General features: G+C 37.1%; 1 protein-coding gene across 12 annotated transcripts in view; it reads right to left on the minus strand.

Moving 5' to 3' along the window:
• LOC124425507 (latrophilin Cirl-like) overlaps positions 1-19967 on the minus strand; it is a 662270-nt gene that overhangs the window by 397840 nt on the left and 244463 nt on the right. The window lies entirely within an intron of this gene.

Raw genomic sequence — 19967 nt, forward strand, 5'->3', positions numbered from 1 at the left:
CGTAGAACGAGGCCGACGGGTGAGCAAGCGTGCGTCTATCTTGAAATGACTCGTGCCTGTATGTCGAAGATATGAAATATAATTGCGATGAACTATTCGACGAGTTCATTTCTATAAGCGTCCATACGCACGAGTTATGAGTTGTGCACGCCGATAATAACTAGAGGATCACTGTTGATAGTATAATACGGGGCCAGTTAGCGCATTAACGAATTTCAAAGCACAAAAGCATTCAGTACGATAATGTTTGGAACGGTAGCTTTCTTTTTCTGAAAAATCCCGTTGAAAAATTGTTAATGCTTCACTGCTAATTTTTATCATCTTATTGCAAAGGTGTGATCATCATTTTGGTAATAATGCATTTTCAATGATTACAATTCATTTATAAATGATACACGATACGATTGAATAAATGCTATAGAAAACTTGTTTACAAAAATTAAAATTGTATTGACAATCGAATAACTTTAGGATTGTTCAAATGTCTAAAATGTAAAAGTTTAATTTTAAAAGTGACAATTTTATAAGCGTGTCTATCAATAAATTATATCCATCCAAAGTCGGAACAGTAATTATGATCAAAGATTAAAATTTGAGAAACAATTTGTTCGTACTAATTAAAAATTACTCTCGCGTTAATTGGAAGACTAATGAGTTTCTCCGTAATTACGGTTATTTCGTTACGCTCGTTTACTAACATGACATAATAATAAAACCTATAATATTATCGTTTAGTAAGCGTTACCGTAACTGAAGAACCACAAAGTCCTCGTCGAATCTGATAAGAATTATTTACTTTTCAAATATAAAATAAACCAAATGAATATATACGAGAATATTCGATTTCCCATGTGGACCGAATTCACAGATTAAGCGGATTTTCGAGGTAGCATAAGTTGTCATTTTAAAGATAAAGATATCCTGGCCTGACATTTGCCTCCTGTTTCAACTGAACATCTGCTAGGTATGCATACATCTGCAGCTGTCGCTATGGATCCAAATCGTTTCCAACGTTCTTTATGTAATCATATAGGCAACAGAAACAGAATCTTGATTTCTTCTTACGATAAACATGAAAAACATTAATTTTATATAACTGACTTTGGGGTAATGTCCGAATCCCCTCCGTGTAAACTTCGAAACTTCATAGAGTTAGATAAGTTACGAAGTATTCACAGATTTATTCGATCGTGTCGCTCGTGGAATAGGTACAATAAACTATAACTACAGAAACGTGCAAATTAAAACGGCTTATATAAAGTTTTAAGAGGATTTACAGGAAAACAGCGACCGTTGCGCAAACTGTTTCAAAAAGCTTCCAGCCGTTTCGTCGCATCGTAGTCGTAGAGTGTCGTATTTGTTCGAAGCTCGACTTGAGAATCGTCGTCGCTTTTATACAAACGGTATAATATCCTTTGTGAGATACGTATGAACATACGCGAGAGGCGTATCTTCTTCTTTGATATAAGTAATCTCAAAGACTATGGGAAGATGATAATTAGTTTGCAAACGATCGAAATATTTCGTGATGAAAAGGTGCTTCGTGGAGAAAATGTGTCGGATGGGCGGGCTAACAATGGCGAATGTTTGCGGGAGGAATTGCGGCGAATTTTGAAATAAGTTTAATTAGCTTCCAAGGTGCTCTCGAGGAAGGCGTTCGAGGCAGCGATTCTCTGGGATAATTGAAAAAAATTTCGGATTAAGGAGCCATTGTCCCAGGGACGATCTTGAATAGCGGCCTCGAACCAATGCTCGGCTAAAGATATTATATAGTCACTATACGTGGCGGACTAAACTGACTCCTTCACAAAGGATTATTAATTGACTTCTGTCTCGTATCAGAGGGTCGCAGACGTTCCAAGGATCCTTAATTATCCTTGAAAACGGAAGATCTCCTTGGCCAAGATTAACTGGCAGGATCCTTCCTTTTGCGGGGTTTATCGTTCGAAAGAAGATGCCATGCAGCCCTGAGAGAAACCTTTTATATACCACGACGTTCTTTTTAAAGAGTTCTGCTATAATGGTATCGACGACGTGAAACTCGTCGATCGATAAATCCTGTGCGTTCCCACGGCTTTCGAATTTCATGTTCGAAAGGACGAGAATTTTTTTTAAACATTATTTCACAAGACAAAATTGCAATTGCGTGTGTGCGTGTGTGCGCTTTATTGCTATTTTTATTCTTCAAAAAATATTTAAATGAATAAATCATAAAAAAGCAACACTGATAATAGTATCAATAGTATATCTCTCATTAAGCACAATGGACAGTTAAGATTTAAAATAACATTCTTGTACTATTTTTCGTTTTTTATTTTTTTTTTTTTTTTTTTCGAAATAATATATCAAGCATTCGCTTTTACTTCAGATCATATGTAACGTTTATGAAGTGTAAAATAAAAATTTTTCCACTGCCTGAGTTCTATGGTCAATTGTTTGGGAAAGTGCAAAAATGTGCTTAAAATGTCATTCGTATGTTGAAAAATCGAGAACCGATGGAATTTACGATATAAAATTTTTTTTCGAATTGGATTTCGAACTCAAGTCATTGAATCCGTAGAAAAGAGGCTATCATTGTGCCAATGATATACAAGATGCAGAACACAGAAAACGATATACGAAACTCGAAGCACAGAACACAGAATATGGTACACGATACACGTAACATACAACATGGAATACAGGACACGGAACACAGATCATAAATCACGATCACAAATCACTCAGTCAATGAATGCATCTCTAGTGTAACCAACTTCACAATTTCTTCCTCTCTCTCTCTCTCTCTCTCTCTCTCTCTCTCTCTCTGTCTCACTTCGTACTTCACGTCGACTTTCTCTTTTCATTTTCTCTCTTTCATTTAAAGCCTTGTGACCTGTTTTAATCGCAAATTAAATAGACTAAATTTTTCTGCCGTATCATAAAGAACAATTACAGAGAATTTCATCTGAATTGAAGAAAAATAGTAAAAATTCTTGAGAAATTAGAAACAAACATATTAAAGCTTTTATATTAATAATAATAATAATCATAAGAACGATCTGAACTTGATTGCAAGTGAATTATAAAGCATGATAGGAATTTTTAATATCACGATCGTCGATCAGTCTTAGAGAAGACGAGCTTAATTGCAAGAGCAATTGATTATGGATTAATTGAGAACCAACTTCTTATGGTTCATCATATGTCGATAATTTTACGTAGTAATTCCTTCAATTTACAACTACCGTATTTTATGGGTCCATTCAAAGCACCCTCAACAAGTTTTATAAACGTAATACATAATTGTTTACGGAAAAACTTATTACTATAACTCGTGTTTACCGTCGATGGACTCCTTAAAGAGAATTTTGCTTACGTGAACGATAAAACTGGTTATGGTATATACGGAATTACGTTACTCGAAAGTAGCGAATGTTTTATGCAAGACGAAAGTATTCGAGAGCTCGATCGCTTCGTCAACTCGTCGAGTTTTGTTCGATTGCTTTTACTTCGACCCCTTCCACTTCCTCTTCTTCTTCTCCATTTATTGACTCGCCCCCGTCTACCCTTCACCACCGCTAACCGCGTCTTCCAGTTTCCTCCGGTTTTCGCTTTCGATGCAAATTTTTACCCTCGAGCAAGATATTAAGGGCTCACGAGTGTACCATCTTTTAATATCGGGAACGGTTGCTCGATCACGCTCTTCGAAAGGACCTCGCGAATTCTTCGAGCTTCAACGGACTACGAATCTGCTTGTATCAGCGTCCTTATCGCGTGTTGACTTTACGACTCTGAATCCGAAGGAATCAAGACGAGACATTATAATATCGAAGTTATATATGTACAATAAGACATCAATATCATATCAAAGATTTCTCCTTTTCCGTCAAATAATAAAGACGTCCAACAAGTAATATAGTCTTCATTTTTTTTTTTTTAACCCTGATTAATTAGGAGAAATTAATTAACTCGTTAGATTAATCTTTTAAATTATTCCTTGTCAGGACTCGTCGAGTGAAATTGATTAACATAACTAAATAAATAAATTTTGATGTAATGCAGGGCCAATAGGTAGTAAACGTCGCAATTAGGATCAATGGCGTGCGCAAACGGTTATCGAAAGTACATTGTGTGCACCGATCTTCTCGATCCGGTTACGAAAGAGCATGGACGATCGGACGCGATGGTTATTTAGCGTACCTGGTAATCAGCGACCATAAAAATGAACATAAAACCGACACATTTCGTATAGGCGGAAGAAAGGGGTTGGTGTAAGGGGAAATAGGGGAGGGGGTAAAGGCGTGCGTTACCCGCGCTTGATAGCAATGAGAGCCTAAGTTCCGGCGATAAAGCCTAAGTGCCAACTCGTACCTTTTACGGCGTCCTTTTCTCTTTAAGAGCTGTACCGAAAGAAGAGAGCAAGTAAAGAGTAAAAGAGAGAAAATGAGAAAGAAGAGAAAGAGAGAGAGAGAGAGAAAGAATGCCTGGCGTTATTCTACGGGTAAAATCGAATTTGAGGGGTCAGCTGTGAGCGCATGGCTCGTTGTTTCGGAGGGAAGAAAAGTGCGAATAAAAGAGGAAAGAACGTAGACAGACAGACAGACAGAGAGAGAGAGACAGATAGATAGATAGATAGAGAGAGAGAGAGAGAGAGAGAGAAGAAGCGCCGTTCCTCTTCGTACGTGCCTCTTTCTTCATTCTTCTCTCTCGGCGCTCGTAGCCACGCCTGGAAATAAGACAATATAGCCTGTAAAAAGTGTGCGTTATGAAAGATTGATTCAGAACTGCCGTGAAATTATAGCGGCGGGTAATAATTCTTGAAGAGAGGAGAGAGAGAGAGAGAGAGAGAGAGAGAGAGAGAGAGAGAGAGAGAGATAGGCGGGGGGAGAGGGGGGGGTGAACTTCACGATACTCGTCGGTTCGGCTTTGCGCTACGTTTTGATCAGCACGAGAAATAAGATCGTAGTTTTACGCTGGTAAGAAAGATGATAGGCAATTGTTATTTTCTATGGTTTCCGCTATTAATCGCCGTATCTATGAAGGAGAACAGTCGAGATACATATATTTTTAATTTTCGTCGAAGATAGAAAGAATATTTTAAGCGATTAAATTGAATCATAAGAAATAGTTGTACAAGTAATAAAATATGTTTCGTAAGAATTTGAATCGTTAAATATATGGAATCGTTTTAAAAAAGCACCAAATGATCGACTTTGTACATGTGAAAGATGATAGCTTAACGATCGATAACTCGCGATCCTTAGATATCTTGAGCTCAGCTTCGTTCAACCATCGTGGAGCTTCGCGTCCGGTAATTAATAATCACCGTTAGGAACGTGGCAGCCGACTGAAAAAGGAAACGGACAACTATAAGCACGAACGAAGTTGCCTGCCGCCGGCCGGCTCGACGTTCGGCTGGGCTGTTCTTCCTTCCTTCTCGATCGCACGAGCTCGAGCTATGCTCCCGGGGGAACGTGACTCTTGCCTATCCAACTCGGGCCCAAACGATAGATCGTCCTTGAAGATTGCGAGAGGCCCTCAATTTGTTTCACCGCCTAATACGAACGTTCCTACCTTTCTTAGCCCTCTCTTTTCCTTCGTTCTTGCGATCTCCGAGGTCCGAGAGGACGGAACAAAATCTCTTCAGAGGGCTTTCATTCGAGCTCCCATTTGGACCATGAAAAGCATTCCTTTCTTGTCAAGATAAGATCACTTTGATCAAATCTTACTATAAAAATGAAAGTAAATACAAATGGATATGTTTGACTATTTAACAAAACTTATTAATCCTTTGAACGTTATAATCGTATAAATATTTAAATAAAAATAATTAATTTAAGAGGGAAAAAAAAATTGTCGAGTTATTAATTGAAATATTAAAAGAATTATAATTATAATTATAATAATAGGTTTTAGTAATTTCTTTATAGTATATCTAATTTTATAGAAAATTATCGGTTGTGTGTAGAAGCAGGACGCATCTCTTTCAAGAAAATTCGTGCAGCACGTGTTGTTTCCCAAGGATGATCGAACGAGTACAAGAATACGAAGAATAGAAAGATCAACAATGTTGTCTGGATATTTCATGGAGTAGATCAGCGTGTATACTGCGAGCGTTCATCGTCGTGTTTTTTTGGTTGGCCTCCCTTATTCTAGGAAATGAGAAGGTCCAACCTTCTCCTTTTCCATCTCCTCCCTCTCGTCCTCCTCCGCTATCTTACTTTCTCAGTCGACGCGAAACCTCGTTCGTACGTATAATCGTAATTTTTTCGTTCACGTGCAACGAATAAACCGGGCGAGACAAGGTAATTAGAGGAAATTTATTTAATAAACGCATGCACCGGGAATTTAAGATTATTACGGGTGGCGTTGGGCCTCCGTAAATATTACTTTCGTGCACTGCATAAAATTCACGAGGGAAAAAGAGCGTGTAAAATAAAAATATCCCTACCCCGCGATTACGTTATCCAACCGTACTCTCGTGTGCTGCTTATTAAGAGGATAAAACAATTTTTGGTATTTGCTATCGCACGCGTGACCATTTCTATGAGATTACGTTGCTCAAAGAAAATACGAAGATGCGGCGTACCGCAACAAAGACTACGATAATATGAACGCATTGGATATACGTGAAATATCAACAAGTTAATTTTATTACATCAGCTTATATCGAGGCCAGATCATCGTATCATTTTGATCATATGAATTTTATTCTGAACAAAATTATGAATGATATCAGACGGTTCAGTGTATGATTTTAAGTTTGACGTTCGAATTTAAAATGATCGTCAAGCTTAACAATCATAAAATTTCTCTTATTGTTCCATTAGCGCGGCTAAACTTTTACGGATTTAATGGAATCAATAAACGACTGGTTGGTTTTCGTTCAATATCCGGATTAAAGGGAATATTTTGACGAACACACCACGAATGCGATCATTAAAAAGACGTCGAATATCACGATGCGTAAAAATCACGGATTCGCCTCTTTAATACCATTCGCATCGTAAATTTGAGTTTTCCCGATGTAAAAAAATGAAAAAAATATTGCTAGGCAACGTTAGAATGTGCAGTTTCGGTTTTCGGGTCAGAAGGTTAACGGGGAGGCCAAGAGTTACGGGTATGCAAACGGATCAAGTTGAACGCGCTTTTTTTCGTAACGAGTACGAAAGATTTTTCTCTCTTTCTTTCCCTTTTTTTTGTTCTCTCTCTCTCTTATAAAACTTTTTCGTCTTTATATAATACATACGTAAAGGGTGAATCGTGTAAAGTGATATCAATAAAAAATTATATTTTTCGATATCTTTTATATCGTAGCTTCATAATTAAAGAAATACATGTAATATCTATCAGAAAAGAAGAATACTAATAAGAGAAAAAAGAACAGAGAGTGAAGGGGTGAGGGAGGGGGGAGGGGATGGAAGAGTAGAAAAGAAAGATAAAGAGTTCTAACTAAGATTTGCAACTCAGACAATTGCTATCGTTCGCGCTATAAGCATTCGCAAAAGAGAAAAAAAAAGAAAAAGAGAGAGAGAGAGAGAGAGAGAGAGAGAGAGAGAAAGAAACGAAAATTAGATAATTTCACAAACACGATGAAAATATTCGCGCACCGAGATAATTGTAGAGTTACGTTATGGTATGAAATATCCAGGACGTTCGGACTCCACCCTCTGTCTTTCTCTCTCTCTCTCTCTCTCTCTCTCTCTTTCTTTTTCAATCTCTATCTCACCCTCTCCTCTCTACACCTTCCGCCATCGTTCTCCTGTTCCTCGAACACAGAGGCAGGGAGAGATTCTGCAATTATTTTCGCGGTGAATTCTAGAGAGTACCACCCAAGTTCCAACGGTGCAACACGATCAAGGTGGAGCTCGCCGGTTCGCTTCATTGCCCTGGCTCACGAGATATTTGCATCTCTCCTGAAACTCTCGTTAATTTTCAGTACGTCGATTTTGGCCTCTTCCTCCATCTTCTCAAAAGATTTTCAAAAGTTTTTCCCTTTTTATTTCAAATTTCTTATCTCCTATTTTATTTTCATTTCTTTTCATAGCCATTTCTTTCGTAGCTCGATTGCAATCGAGCATTTATCTCGATGGGCAACGATTTTATTGGCTACCGCTACATTTCTCGATCCGTGGTGTTCGATCGTTAATCGTTTTACGATCAAGATCCTTTCAGGAAGTCGATAGTTCGATGTTTAAAAGACGGGAAGTCTTCGCTTCATGAAGGAAAAAAATTTTACGAGAATGTGAAGACGGAAAGAGGGATTTCATTCGGTGTTAACGTCGAAACGAAAACCGGACGAGTTCTTTTTCTCTCTCTCTATCTCTCTCTCTCTGTCTCTCTCTCTCTCTCTCTCTCTCCCTTCCTTTTCCTCTCCTTTCCGTTCTTCTTTCTTTCGAATAGATAACAACGAACGTTATACCGCTCAATTTCATCCCAATTATCCTGACTCGGTTACGAGCAATGTTCGCGTTATAACGCGTACCTACATTCCCAACGAAAGAATCTTTAATATATTGTACGAGTACGTGATAAAATATAATGACATGCTAATTATAAAGTTTTATTTCATTTTTCATATACATTTACTTATTAAACGAACGTTATGTAATACATTTTAAAATTGATTTTGCATTGATCGTGCAAAATATACTTCTACGAAATTTGGCAATGTTTTTTTAAAACTTCTTTCCTAAATTTCTGACCTAGATACAGAAGCGTTTACTTTTTTGTTTCTTTTTTTTTTTTTTTTTTTTTTTTTACTTCTTTTCAATTTGGTCATTTTTAATTATCGTTTTAATTCACGAAAATAACGGTAGGATGAAAAGAAAGAAAAAGGGAAAGGAAAAATAGTGACGTGAAAGAAGAAAGAAGAAGGTTTGCAAACGCGAAGCACGTTCGCCAAGACGCGCTGGATTCCTGGTGATTGCCTCGAGTTGTCACCGGATACGACGGCCAACGTAGCTCGTGCGAATTCCATCCAAGAGTGACCCATTTTTCCAGGGCATGAGAGAAGAAAATCTGAGCGAACATCGCGACCAAAAAGAAAAATGTAAACTGAGACATAGAAAAAGAGAAAGAGATAAATAGAGATAGAGATAGAGATAGAAAAGAAATAGAAAGGAGGAGAGAAAAATATACGATATTTTACTTCGAAATGAAATGTATTCTTTAACCACGAGTCACGTGAAAATAAAGTAGGATGCGAGGTTGAAAATTGAAACAGTGGAGAAGTCGATATCTCGAATAAACATTAAAAACTCATTTTCACACAAATATCCATACGTTTATTCATTTATATAACTCTATCGATTCATAAAGTACCGTATTGTAACAATTCCTCGCATAAGTAAACACTTTTAAAATACAAGTCACTCAGCCATTTTAAAGGGATAAAGAATTAACTTGTAGTTCTTTACGTTGGAATGAAGCAAAAAAAATAAATAAATAAAACAAAACAAAACAAAACAAAAATGAAAACAAAAAAAATAACAAAAGAAACAACAGTGGGCGAAAAAAAGAAAACAAATTCCCAGATCAAACGGCAATCTCTGAATACTTTCGAGTGGGAGTATTGGCTTTAAAACTCAATCGTCTATAGAAACGCATACGAGTATTTATTAATTTATGCGAAACGAAGAACACGAGAAAAGGAAAGAAAGTAGAAAAAAGAGAAAAGCGCGATAAAAGCAAGAAAGAATGGGACAAAAGAAGGGAAAGTCAGGAGGGGAGAATCTGGTCTTAATTACTACCGAAACGACGCACGGTTTTTCTTCTTCCCTTCAAGCTAGAAAACGCAGGAAAGAAAAAAACAAAAAGGCGCGTATACGCTCGTACGCTTGGTTCTAAGGGTGAGGACACTGTAGAGAAAAAGAGGTGAAGAAGAGAGAAGGGAGAAGGGCGAGGGTCTTTGTGATATTCATGTTTCGAGATTATTTATGAGTCGCGGACGCACGCGTACCACGTGGAATGAAACGCAAAAGTCGTGTGCACGGTGCCGTGTAAGTCGAAACGAAATGGGATAAAGAGTGTAATGGATCTTTTTCGTATATACAATGACTAAAAAATAATAAATTTATATTTTACACAGGTGTTAATTTGTTTCATAAAATAACTTCGTTGTATACTCAATTATTGAGATCCTTTAAAAACAATTATAATATTGGCAAATATTAAAAAAGATAGCACAAGTATTAAGATGCATGATTTTTCTTTTTTTTTTCGTTAATGGTGAAATATTTAAATATGTGTAAATTTACTTGTATAAATTTTACATTAAAATGCACTGAAATTTTAAAGAAGGAAGAATAAAATACAAGAAATTGTTACTTAGGTCGATGATGATAATTGTCGAACGTTCATGCTGGCGAATATTCGAAAGATCTCTTTATCTTCTTTAAATTTATCATGAAATGGCATTTGTAACGGAACTAATCAAGGAAAAGAATAGAAGAGAAAAAGAAAGATGTAAAAAAAGAGAGAGAGAGAGAGAGAGAGAGAGAGAGAGAGAAAAGAAAGAGAAAAGGAAAAAGAAACGAAATATATTGTACCCGAGTACAAAATGTAAAGCTCTCATTACAGCATTCTAAATAATAGAAAAATGGTACTAACTCAACATAGTTCATTATGAAACTAGCAATTATTATTAACGATAATGATAGACTACAAAATTAATGGCAATTGAAATTATTGAGATTTACTGTTGTATCTTTACTCATTGATGGAGTACGTGTCTGAAAGAGAAAGAAATAAAGAGAAATAACAGAGAATAAGGAAGAAAGATGAAAAGGTACGAAGCTTTCGTGCGTTTTTTGCTTTTGCCTTTTCGAAACCTTTTCTTCGTTGCTCGTGTACCTTCGATCAGCGAGCACGCGCAACAAACGCACACGGAGAAAAGAATGGATAGAGTGAAGGGTAAAAGCGAAACACGAAAATAGGCGGGGCTGGTAGAATCGGCACGCTTTACGGGCATAATTCATCTGGAGCGACGCGCTCGCGGAGGACACGCGCGAGCAAATGAACGAGTATACAAGTAAACGCTTATCGGTGTGATCGCGATAAGGCCGGAAGTTGCGAAAAAAATCGCTTTCGTTCTCCCTCTGAAAAAAGAGAGAAAAACATTTTCACGATTGCTAGAATCATTTTTTTACGAATATGTTTCTCGTCATTATCAATGTTTCTCGTTATCATCAATGACAACGATCAATCGACATTTAACAAACTTCATGGATGCATGTAGATATCTAACCTTTTTCTACTAATGTCTGCATTAACGTCCGCATTCGGAGAAACGTGTAACGTGTACTGTTTATTTTTTCTTCTTTGTACGCGATAACACGCCACGAACAATCGTTCTCCGTTGGGAACGTATAAAAAAAAATCGTTCAAAGAATTATATTATCATTGTAAAGTAGTCCATTTCTTTTTAATTTTATTTTCAAATACATATCTCGTATATCTACTAGAGTATTTCGGATGATTATTTATAGTACGTACGTAGGTAGATACGTATATACATATATCGTAGGTACGTGGTACGATCGATTCTAGACGCGTTCTAACGCTGTCTAACAAACATAACAAAACGGTTTCAAGTAGAGCATAATGATAAAATATAATTCGATGAATCAACGGTAACTAAAGACAACATCGTGCCGATATTATTCATCGTTAAGAGCCATTTCAAATGTATCGGACGACGAGGGGTAATAAATTTGTAATTTACAGCTGATAATAAATTTCGCGTAAGCAGACAGTATGGCACACATACGTTAGCTGAGGCCATCGTTAGAGAGGCTCCAGGCGGAAAGAGTACACAGACCACTACGCTCGGAGATATAAGTGCATCATTATTTATAATAGACACATATAAGCGCACACAGTACGTACGACAAACCTTCATTACGGTCATCACGAAGTCATGGATTTGTAACGAGTGCGAAACGATCATCCTTTCTCGATCTGAAAGTTCCCTCCAATTGGATCAATTTCATTGCATTTCTTTCGTCACGTTTATTTCTTTTTCCTTTGCTTCGTGTATAAATGCTCGAAAAAAAACTTTGAAAAAATGTCCGACTTTCAATCCAAGTTTCATTTCTACTTTAATTATTTGAAATTCGATTATATCATTAAATCCACGTAATTATCATCAAATTTCATTGCTAAAACTAATCTGAAGCTCGTGATATTATCGTAAGTTACAAAACTCCGCAATGACTTGCATAGATCGACAACGAATTGGTTATGCAGATGAACTCGCAAAGAAGAAGAAGAAGGAGATGAAGAAGAAGAAAAAAAAAGAACTTATAAATAGCAACGATCCTTTCTTCTTCTTTAATTTAAGTTTAATTTTCAAATCAGTGAGAGAGATAGAAAGATAAAATGAGAAAGAAAGGAGAAAGGGGAAGAAGGAAAAAAAATGAAAGGAGTGGTGTAATCTTCCCGGAGATACATATATACTCTCAAGAGCCATAATGTTGTAACTTATAACGTTCCAATAAAACGGCAAGAAATGCGGAAATTAGTTTTTTATGTCTGCCCTCTTAGTTACGCGTATATGGCGGCGAGCGTTTGAACATCAACGGTATCATATCGGGATGCTTTTAAGGAACTATTTTCGTCGTTTCTTCGGCGATCACACGTGGCACACATCCATTATTTTATTCTCTTCAACCGATCAGACCTTTACCCTATCGGATCTTTAAACTATCTATACAAATTTCACGGTTAATCACGAATCTTCCTTTTTTTTCTTTTCTTTTTTTTTTTTTTCTCTAATAGATCTAATCTCGATAGTATATTATTTTTTGAAAAAAGATCGATAGTGCCGTTATATACGAGCATATATATAAATATATATTAGGGGGAACGGAAAGTAATGTTGTTTCTGCGCATATCGATATTTGATTGTGATTAAAAATAAAAACTTGTTAAAAATTTATTCGTTTGAATTTAATTTAAGAAAGGGACATTACTTTCCGATCTCCCTAATATATATTATATATAATATTTTATTAATTTATTTTCGAATGTTTCATATATTATGTACGTTTATTATTCTTTCATTTTTTCCTTTTCTTAATTGAATATTATTATTTCTATAAAAAGTCTTTACTATCTTATTATTACTATTGTCTGTTAGTTCGTTCAATGAAAAATAAGAAAGCACACTTTGCGAAAATACTTCGAGAGATCATTCGCGAGAAATTCGTAAATTGATAAAGCCGCTTCGAAGCTATCGGCGAGGCGCGATTGAAATCTTACTCTTCTCGTTGGCGTTGACGAATTCCGGTACAAGGAAAGGCACTTTACCGGACAGACGGCAGTACGCGCTTTGCCTACGTGTACATTCCTCAAGGCGAAAGTGCACGGTAGAACGGACGACTACGGAATCCATTTAGATAAGTAAACGACTTTGTTAATTAGATTTGTCGAAAGTACAAGAGGGCGGGGAGCAAGCGGAAGGTTTCAAGCGACGTCGAGAATAGAGAAGAAAGAAGACGAGAAAGCGAAATAATCCCTATAGAGACGAGAAACTGAAAGAGAGAGAGAGAGAGAGAGAGAGAGAGAGAGAGAGAGAGAAAGAGAGAGAGAGAGTGAATGTTCCTCGTACGTGTGTGCACGACTTACCTAAGAAAAAAACATACGCTAAAGCACTTTGACAAAGATTTCAAAAGGCAAAGGCTAAGTATGGTCATATGAGAAAGAAAGATGGAGAGAATGAGAAAAAAAGACGGACAAACAGAAAGAGAAGATGCAAGAGAGTGAAAAAGAGAAAGTGAGTGAGAGAGAAAGAGAAAGAGAGAGAGAGAGAGGGGGGGATGGAAATGTTAGAAGAAAAGAGAGTAGAATAAAATGAGCAAAAGTTTTCCGCGATAATTGTCTCGCCTTGAAATACGGGCAGGTCGTTAGAACCTTGGCTCCGTTGTTACATTAAAATTACCTCAGGAACGAAACAAGATGACGACTTGACCTATTTTTTTGTTGACATGACGACGACGACGATGACGACGACGACGACAACGATGATGACGATGACGATGACGACGCCATTTCGTAATACCCTAAAATTCTTTTTCCCCAAATAATTCGTACCCCCTTTTATATTTCAACTCACGATTATGCTCAACGAGGACCGTCCCTAACTCAAAAATTTTCTTTTTCCTTTTTCGAAACAACCCGTGAATTTCTCTTCTTTTCTCTCTCCTCTGTTTTTTTTTCCCCTTCCTTTATTCACCATTCCTCCACTCGTAGCTTTCCTACCTTTGATCTTTTTAATCCGCTCGTAGCTAAGGTCATACCATCATTACTTCGCACTCGAAATAATTTCGCACTTTGCATATTCGCCTTTTCGTTAGCACCCCTTTTTCATTCGTATTCGATGGCTTAGACTTATCGCGCATGTAAAAGCATCAGTCGTTTTATTCATCGGGAAAAATTCATGACGACACATTCATTATTTTTTTCATCGGAATCTAATGAGAAAAATTTTCCAAATGTTATCAGAGAGACAATTGTTAACAATAAATAGATCGATTTATTTATTAATAAATTGTATGCAATATAAAAGTAAAATATCTATGAAAATTAAATCCTTTATATATGATAATTTTATTTAAATTCTAAAGAAACGTCATACGTATCGGGAAGGAGAGATTACGAACGAGAGATATCGTACGATAAATCGTTTCTTCTAAGGATTACAAGTGAGAGTTCGAGAAAGCTTGATCATAGTTGCGAGAGTATGCGTATTGCAAAAGGACTAAAGGCGTAAGGTGATGCAGGGGCACAAGTAGGCCGCGATAACGGGAACGTCCTATGATCTCGACCTCGAAATATTTCCTCGAACTTGTCATCCAAGCCCATCTCTCTCTCTCTCTCTCTCTCTCTCTCTCTCTCTCTCTCTCTCTCTCCTAGTTCACAGAACAAAGGCGTAAAGGTTGAAAGACGAAAGACGAAAGAGGCGAAAGGAAACGCTCGCTGCACTGTAACAGAGAAAAGATAATGATCCCTGTATGGCAGATCTAGTACCACCGATCCTTTTCTTCTCGATATACGTAAATACATATATATTCACGCGTCTCGTTTCTATGTGTGCGAGCTGCAAGATTCCAGCTACATGGAAGTAGTTGCCCCTGCAGTTAAGACCTCAGGGTATCAGGTTTCTTCCGATTGTATCATCAAACGGTCTCTGCTCGGTTTCTTCGTCATTCTGTCTCTCTCTCTCTCTCTCTCTCTCTCTCGAGAGAGAGAGAGAGAGAAAGAGAGAATAGTTGCTTATTTCAGTTCTTCCTTTCTTTCAAGAGAAACGGTTACCGTCCCTCTGTTGGCTGCTCCTTTCCCTTTTTTTTCACGCTTCTCCTTTTGCACTCAAGCACCTTTCGCCCTTCCGCGAGTCTCCTGCGTCGTCGTTTCGGTTTTAAGAAGAGCGCTTAATCCGTAAGGACATCTATGCGAGGAAGAGGGTTATACCACTGCCGGGATACTTTCTCACTTTCTCGAAGTGACGGGATATTCTTCCTTCCATTATCTTCGCTAAAGTATCGAGAAAGGAGAAAGAAAAAGGAAAGGAAGGAAAGAGAGAAAAAGTAACTATTTCCTTTTCTTTTTCTTTTTTTTTCTTTTCCCAAAGGATAGGATATAAATGACGATTATCTGATTTAGAAAGTGTTTATAAGACGGAGAAGAAACGATGTGAGATAAAAGTTGTAGTTTGTTTTTAAAATTTATACGTGATTCAACTTACGAATCGATAATTATATATTATTCTAATAATGATAATGTCAGAGATGATCAGACAACGAGTCTGATAAAGTGATTACAAAAAGTACGTTATACGAATAGAAAAATTAATTTTAAAGTGAAAGAGAACGGATAGAAAAATCAAGAAAATTTCATTATGCTTCCAAGGTATAAATATGTTATATTTTCTTTAATAATTCGTATATACCTAAGTCACGTTCGTTCTTTCACCTCGAAAAAAAAAGAAAACAAAAAAAAGAAAAAAAATGATAAAACTTGTTTTTACGTTCGCGTCTACCTCGAAAGATATCGAATAAAGCGATGGACGGATAGGATCAATAACACCTGTGCCATTGGACGGGATTCGTCCGATTAGGGGACTACGTACGAGCGAGATAAAGATAAAAACGCTTTTTCTTGTCTCGTTGCGTTGTTTCGATTCCATACCGAAGGCTCATGAATTCCATACGTACCACGACTAAATTTTTAGCGTGTCGCTTCTACATAACGCCAGTTCTTCATTTCTTCTTTTTCTTCTTTTTCTGCTTCTATTTGTTTTTCCTCCTTTCTTTCTTTCTTCCTTTCTTCCGCTCGGTCGTTCTCTTTCTTTTACCAAAGTGAACGAAACTCCCATTCGTATTTGTCGTTTCAACGCAAAGATATGAGACCGAGACGACGTTTTGCTCCGTTACTCTTGTTCCATCGTTTTACGGATTTTTTTTTCTTTTTATTTTTTTCTCTTTTTATTTGTTTTCTTTATCTTTTTGCTTACCAAATGATTTCGTGGCATGTCGTCACGAAAGATTCTGTTAACGCGACGACAAAGAAGGAACGACAAGTCAAAATCTCTAACTCGTGCCAAAAGACATGAATCAGCTATGACAGGCGCAGTCAGCTAGCGTATTAATCTTAGAAACGAACCGTAGAGCAAATTCGGATCCTAGGAATTTTCCATTGAGTCTATGTACCATTTCAACTTTCGTGAGAAAAAATTTTACTTTGCTTTGTAAACGTGAAAATTCTTCCTTTCTCTCTCTCTCTCTCTCTCTCTCTCTCTCTCTCTCTCTCTTTTCTCTAGAAATTTAATTTCATTTTCAACAGGAAACGTTTAGATTTTAAAGTCGACCATGATGGTTACGAAAAATATGAGATACCAAAAGGAGAGAGCGACAAAAAGAGAGAAAGAGAAAATGACTTTTAAGAACAAAAAAGTCAAGCCAACGAAAACGTATTTAGGACACTAGGAGAAAATTTATTTCGTTCTTGACTTAGTAAGCGAAATGAGCTCGATTGCGTTTAATAAACAGAGAGTAAGGAGCCATCTCTGTACTCTCCTAGATTTCGCTCTTCGCAGCCATCGTCGTAATCGTTTTGAGGCGGACGTAAACGTAGGAGAACGGCGGAAATCATTGAAATTTATTAAAATTGCGACCAAAAACGAGCACTGTCCTGGTTACCATATGTCCTTGCACTTTGTCTCTCTCTCTCTCTCTCTCTCTCTCTTATCATCTTCTTCCTCTCGCAGCTTTTTCTCTCTTTCTTCTCGTTGCATGTACGCTCGACGTTATACAGAGGCAAAAAGGCAAATGAATACGACTAAAGCGTACATAAATATTCAGCGCCTTACCCCCGTGGTCTCCAGGAATCGCGGTTAAAAGCCTCTATATTTAATACGCATAAATCCCCCGTTCGTTCTGAAAAGGATCGAGGGAGGGAACACAGAAGAGAGACGGTTTGCACTTAAAGGAAGTTATAATGGAAAGCTCGGCCGGGTGTGTCTCGAAAACCTCTTTACTCTTGACGTGACTTTCGATCGTGCATTTGTAAAACGCCTGTGTTTCTGATTGCGAATGCGACAGCAACTGCTGACATTGATTTTCCCGATGTTGTAACGGCATGTGAGGGTGCCTGTCAAAAAAAGATACATTGGCATTTTATTTTATTAGATATATTTAAAATCGAATCTTGAAAAGTTTTCTATAGATATACAACTATATATATATATATATATATATATATATATATATGTATGTATGTATGTATATATCGATTGATTTTTAAACGTCAGGATAGCTTCGGAAAAATTCTCTTCCCTCGAAAATTGCGTTAAAGGAAATAATTTTTTGTTTAAAGGCATAGAAGCGTTACGACGAATAGATTGTTATTTATACATAATCGTCGATTTCTTTTCCACTGTCTAAGAAGAACAGAATATCGGAGAAGGAATAAATATTAAAATCGATCGTATCTTCCGAGGTATTCTTGAAGATGGATTAAAAAAAGAAAAAGAAAGAGAAGAAGGGAGTAAGGAGATAGAAAGAGAAAGAGAGAGAGAGAGAGAGAGAGAGAGAGAGAGAGGGAGAAAGAGAGAATGCCTTAGGGAATGTGAAAATTAAAAGGCGTTTCTGATAGAAAATTGTCGCGAGACTTAACGATATTATTGCCAGCTTATCCGAGGTTTCGCGAAAGACGAGATGGTAGCAGCTCCTCTTCTCTTCTTTCCTTCGCGAAAACCGTAATGGATATCCCATCCCGGAGGTTGATGATCTATTACCGCGAAAATGGGTCAATTAGTGTCGCTGCCCTCGGGCTATATGGCTCGACCGAAATTTCAGGGTAATTCTGTTGCCCGCTTTAATTATTCGAACGACCATGGAAAGCCGGCAAGATGAAAGCGATGCGAATGGACGAGGTGACTCGTTTACAAACCGACCACGGCTGTTTCGAGTCATACACTCGCATGCATGCCACGTTACTACGACTTTATTCCTATACGACTTTCCATCAACGTTTAAGCGAATGAAAAGTTTTCACCTTTTAAACGAACCTTTTCCTGAATAAAAAATTGTCCTTTTCTAAAGTGTACCTCTACTTGTACTAATTTCACTTTAAGATAATAAAAGATGTATTGCGACGAAGTTACCTTTCCACGTTGTTGCACTGTCTCAAATAAAAAAGAATTGCCATCTCTGGATGGAGCTTCAAGTGCGAAAAGCTTAAAGCTTACATTTTTGACGTGCGACTAATGGCGACCACTCGTAAGAGTAAAAATAGAAAAGACACGGAAAGAGGGTAAAAGCAAGGGGTGTAACAGAGCCGGAAAATAACGAACGCTCGAGCTGCGATAATGTTGACCCAAAAAACAAAGCGACCATCGAGAGAACGACTTCTCTGTTACGTGTCACAGCACCGTTTGCTTTTATGATTTCCCTAATCTTATGACGTTGTCCGCAATTTCTTCTACCACGAAACTTTAATCGTTTCCATGACTCACTGGATGAAAACTGTGTGGTATAAGTATTGTTTGGAGAGTTACGTAAATTAGAAGTTGAGAAAATAGACGAAATAATCATTTCGCATACGGGAGGTTTTGGACTAGAAGAAAATAATGGAAAACTTCTTGTCATTTCGATGGTAATCTTTCAAGTACACAATTTCCAATACCGCAACGAATCGTCTTGGGACTAAAGATCGACCGCGTTTCTAATATCTTCAAACTACGGACACGGTTACATTTACGTTATAACGGCAGGTGTGAAGCTTTCCTACTTGGTCGTGTCGATAGAGGAAGGTTAATTATCCTGAATTGTATTCGCGTGAAATATGAGACTAGTAGACCGTTAGACGTATTGTGGTCGTAAACCACGAGAATGAGATCGTAGTGCGTTGTTCCGCGACGGTTCTTTAGATATTTATTATATACGACGTCGAATAAATTACAAAGTAAAAAAAAAGAAGATAGAACGGAAGTATGAAAACATTGCATCACGAGTCTTGGCTATCGTAGATATATATATATATATATATTTCTATTTGTTTTTTTTTTCTATTATAAATAATCGTAAAAGAGAAATGAATATTTTGAAAATATATAAAATACATATAAATATTTATACGGCAGAAAGATCACATGTTTTCGTAGTGATAGAGTTAAATGTTTAAATTCTGTGTGGATAATGAAATTGTTCGAAAGGTGTGCCTTGAACAGCGTATTAAAGTATTCGCCAATATTGTTGTACATAAGTTCATCCTTCGTAAAGCATTCTAATTGCCGCACTTTTTTTCCGCCATTTCCCCATTCCACCCTTTTCAACTTCATACCAAGAAGATGCGTGTCTTTGGAACGTTTATCATGACGCTTGTGTTTTTAACCTAAGTACCCATATATATACGTATTAATTTACGTATGTGTTCGTATCTATATACGTATATATGTACAATATAGAATGTGTTTGCTGTCGACC

Source organism: Vespa crabro, chromosome 7 (assembly GCF_910589235.1).
Source record: "Vespa crabro chromosome 7, iyVesCrab1.2, whole genome shotgun sequence".
In the NCBI taxonomy this organism is placed as follows: Eukaryota; Metazoa; Arthropoda; class Insecta; order Hymenoptera; family Vespidae; genus Vespa; species Vespa crabro.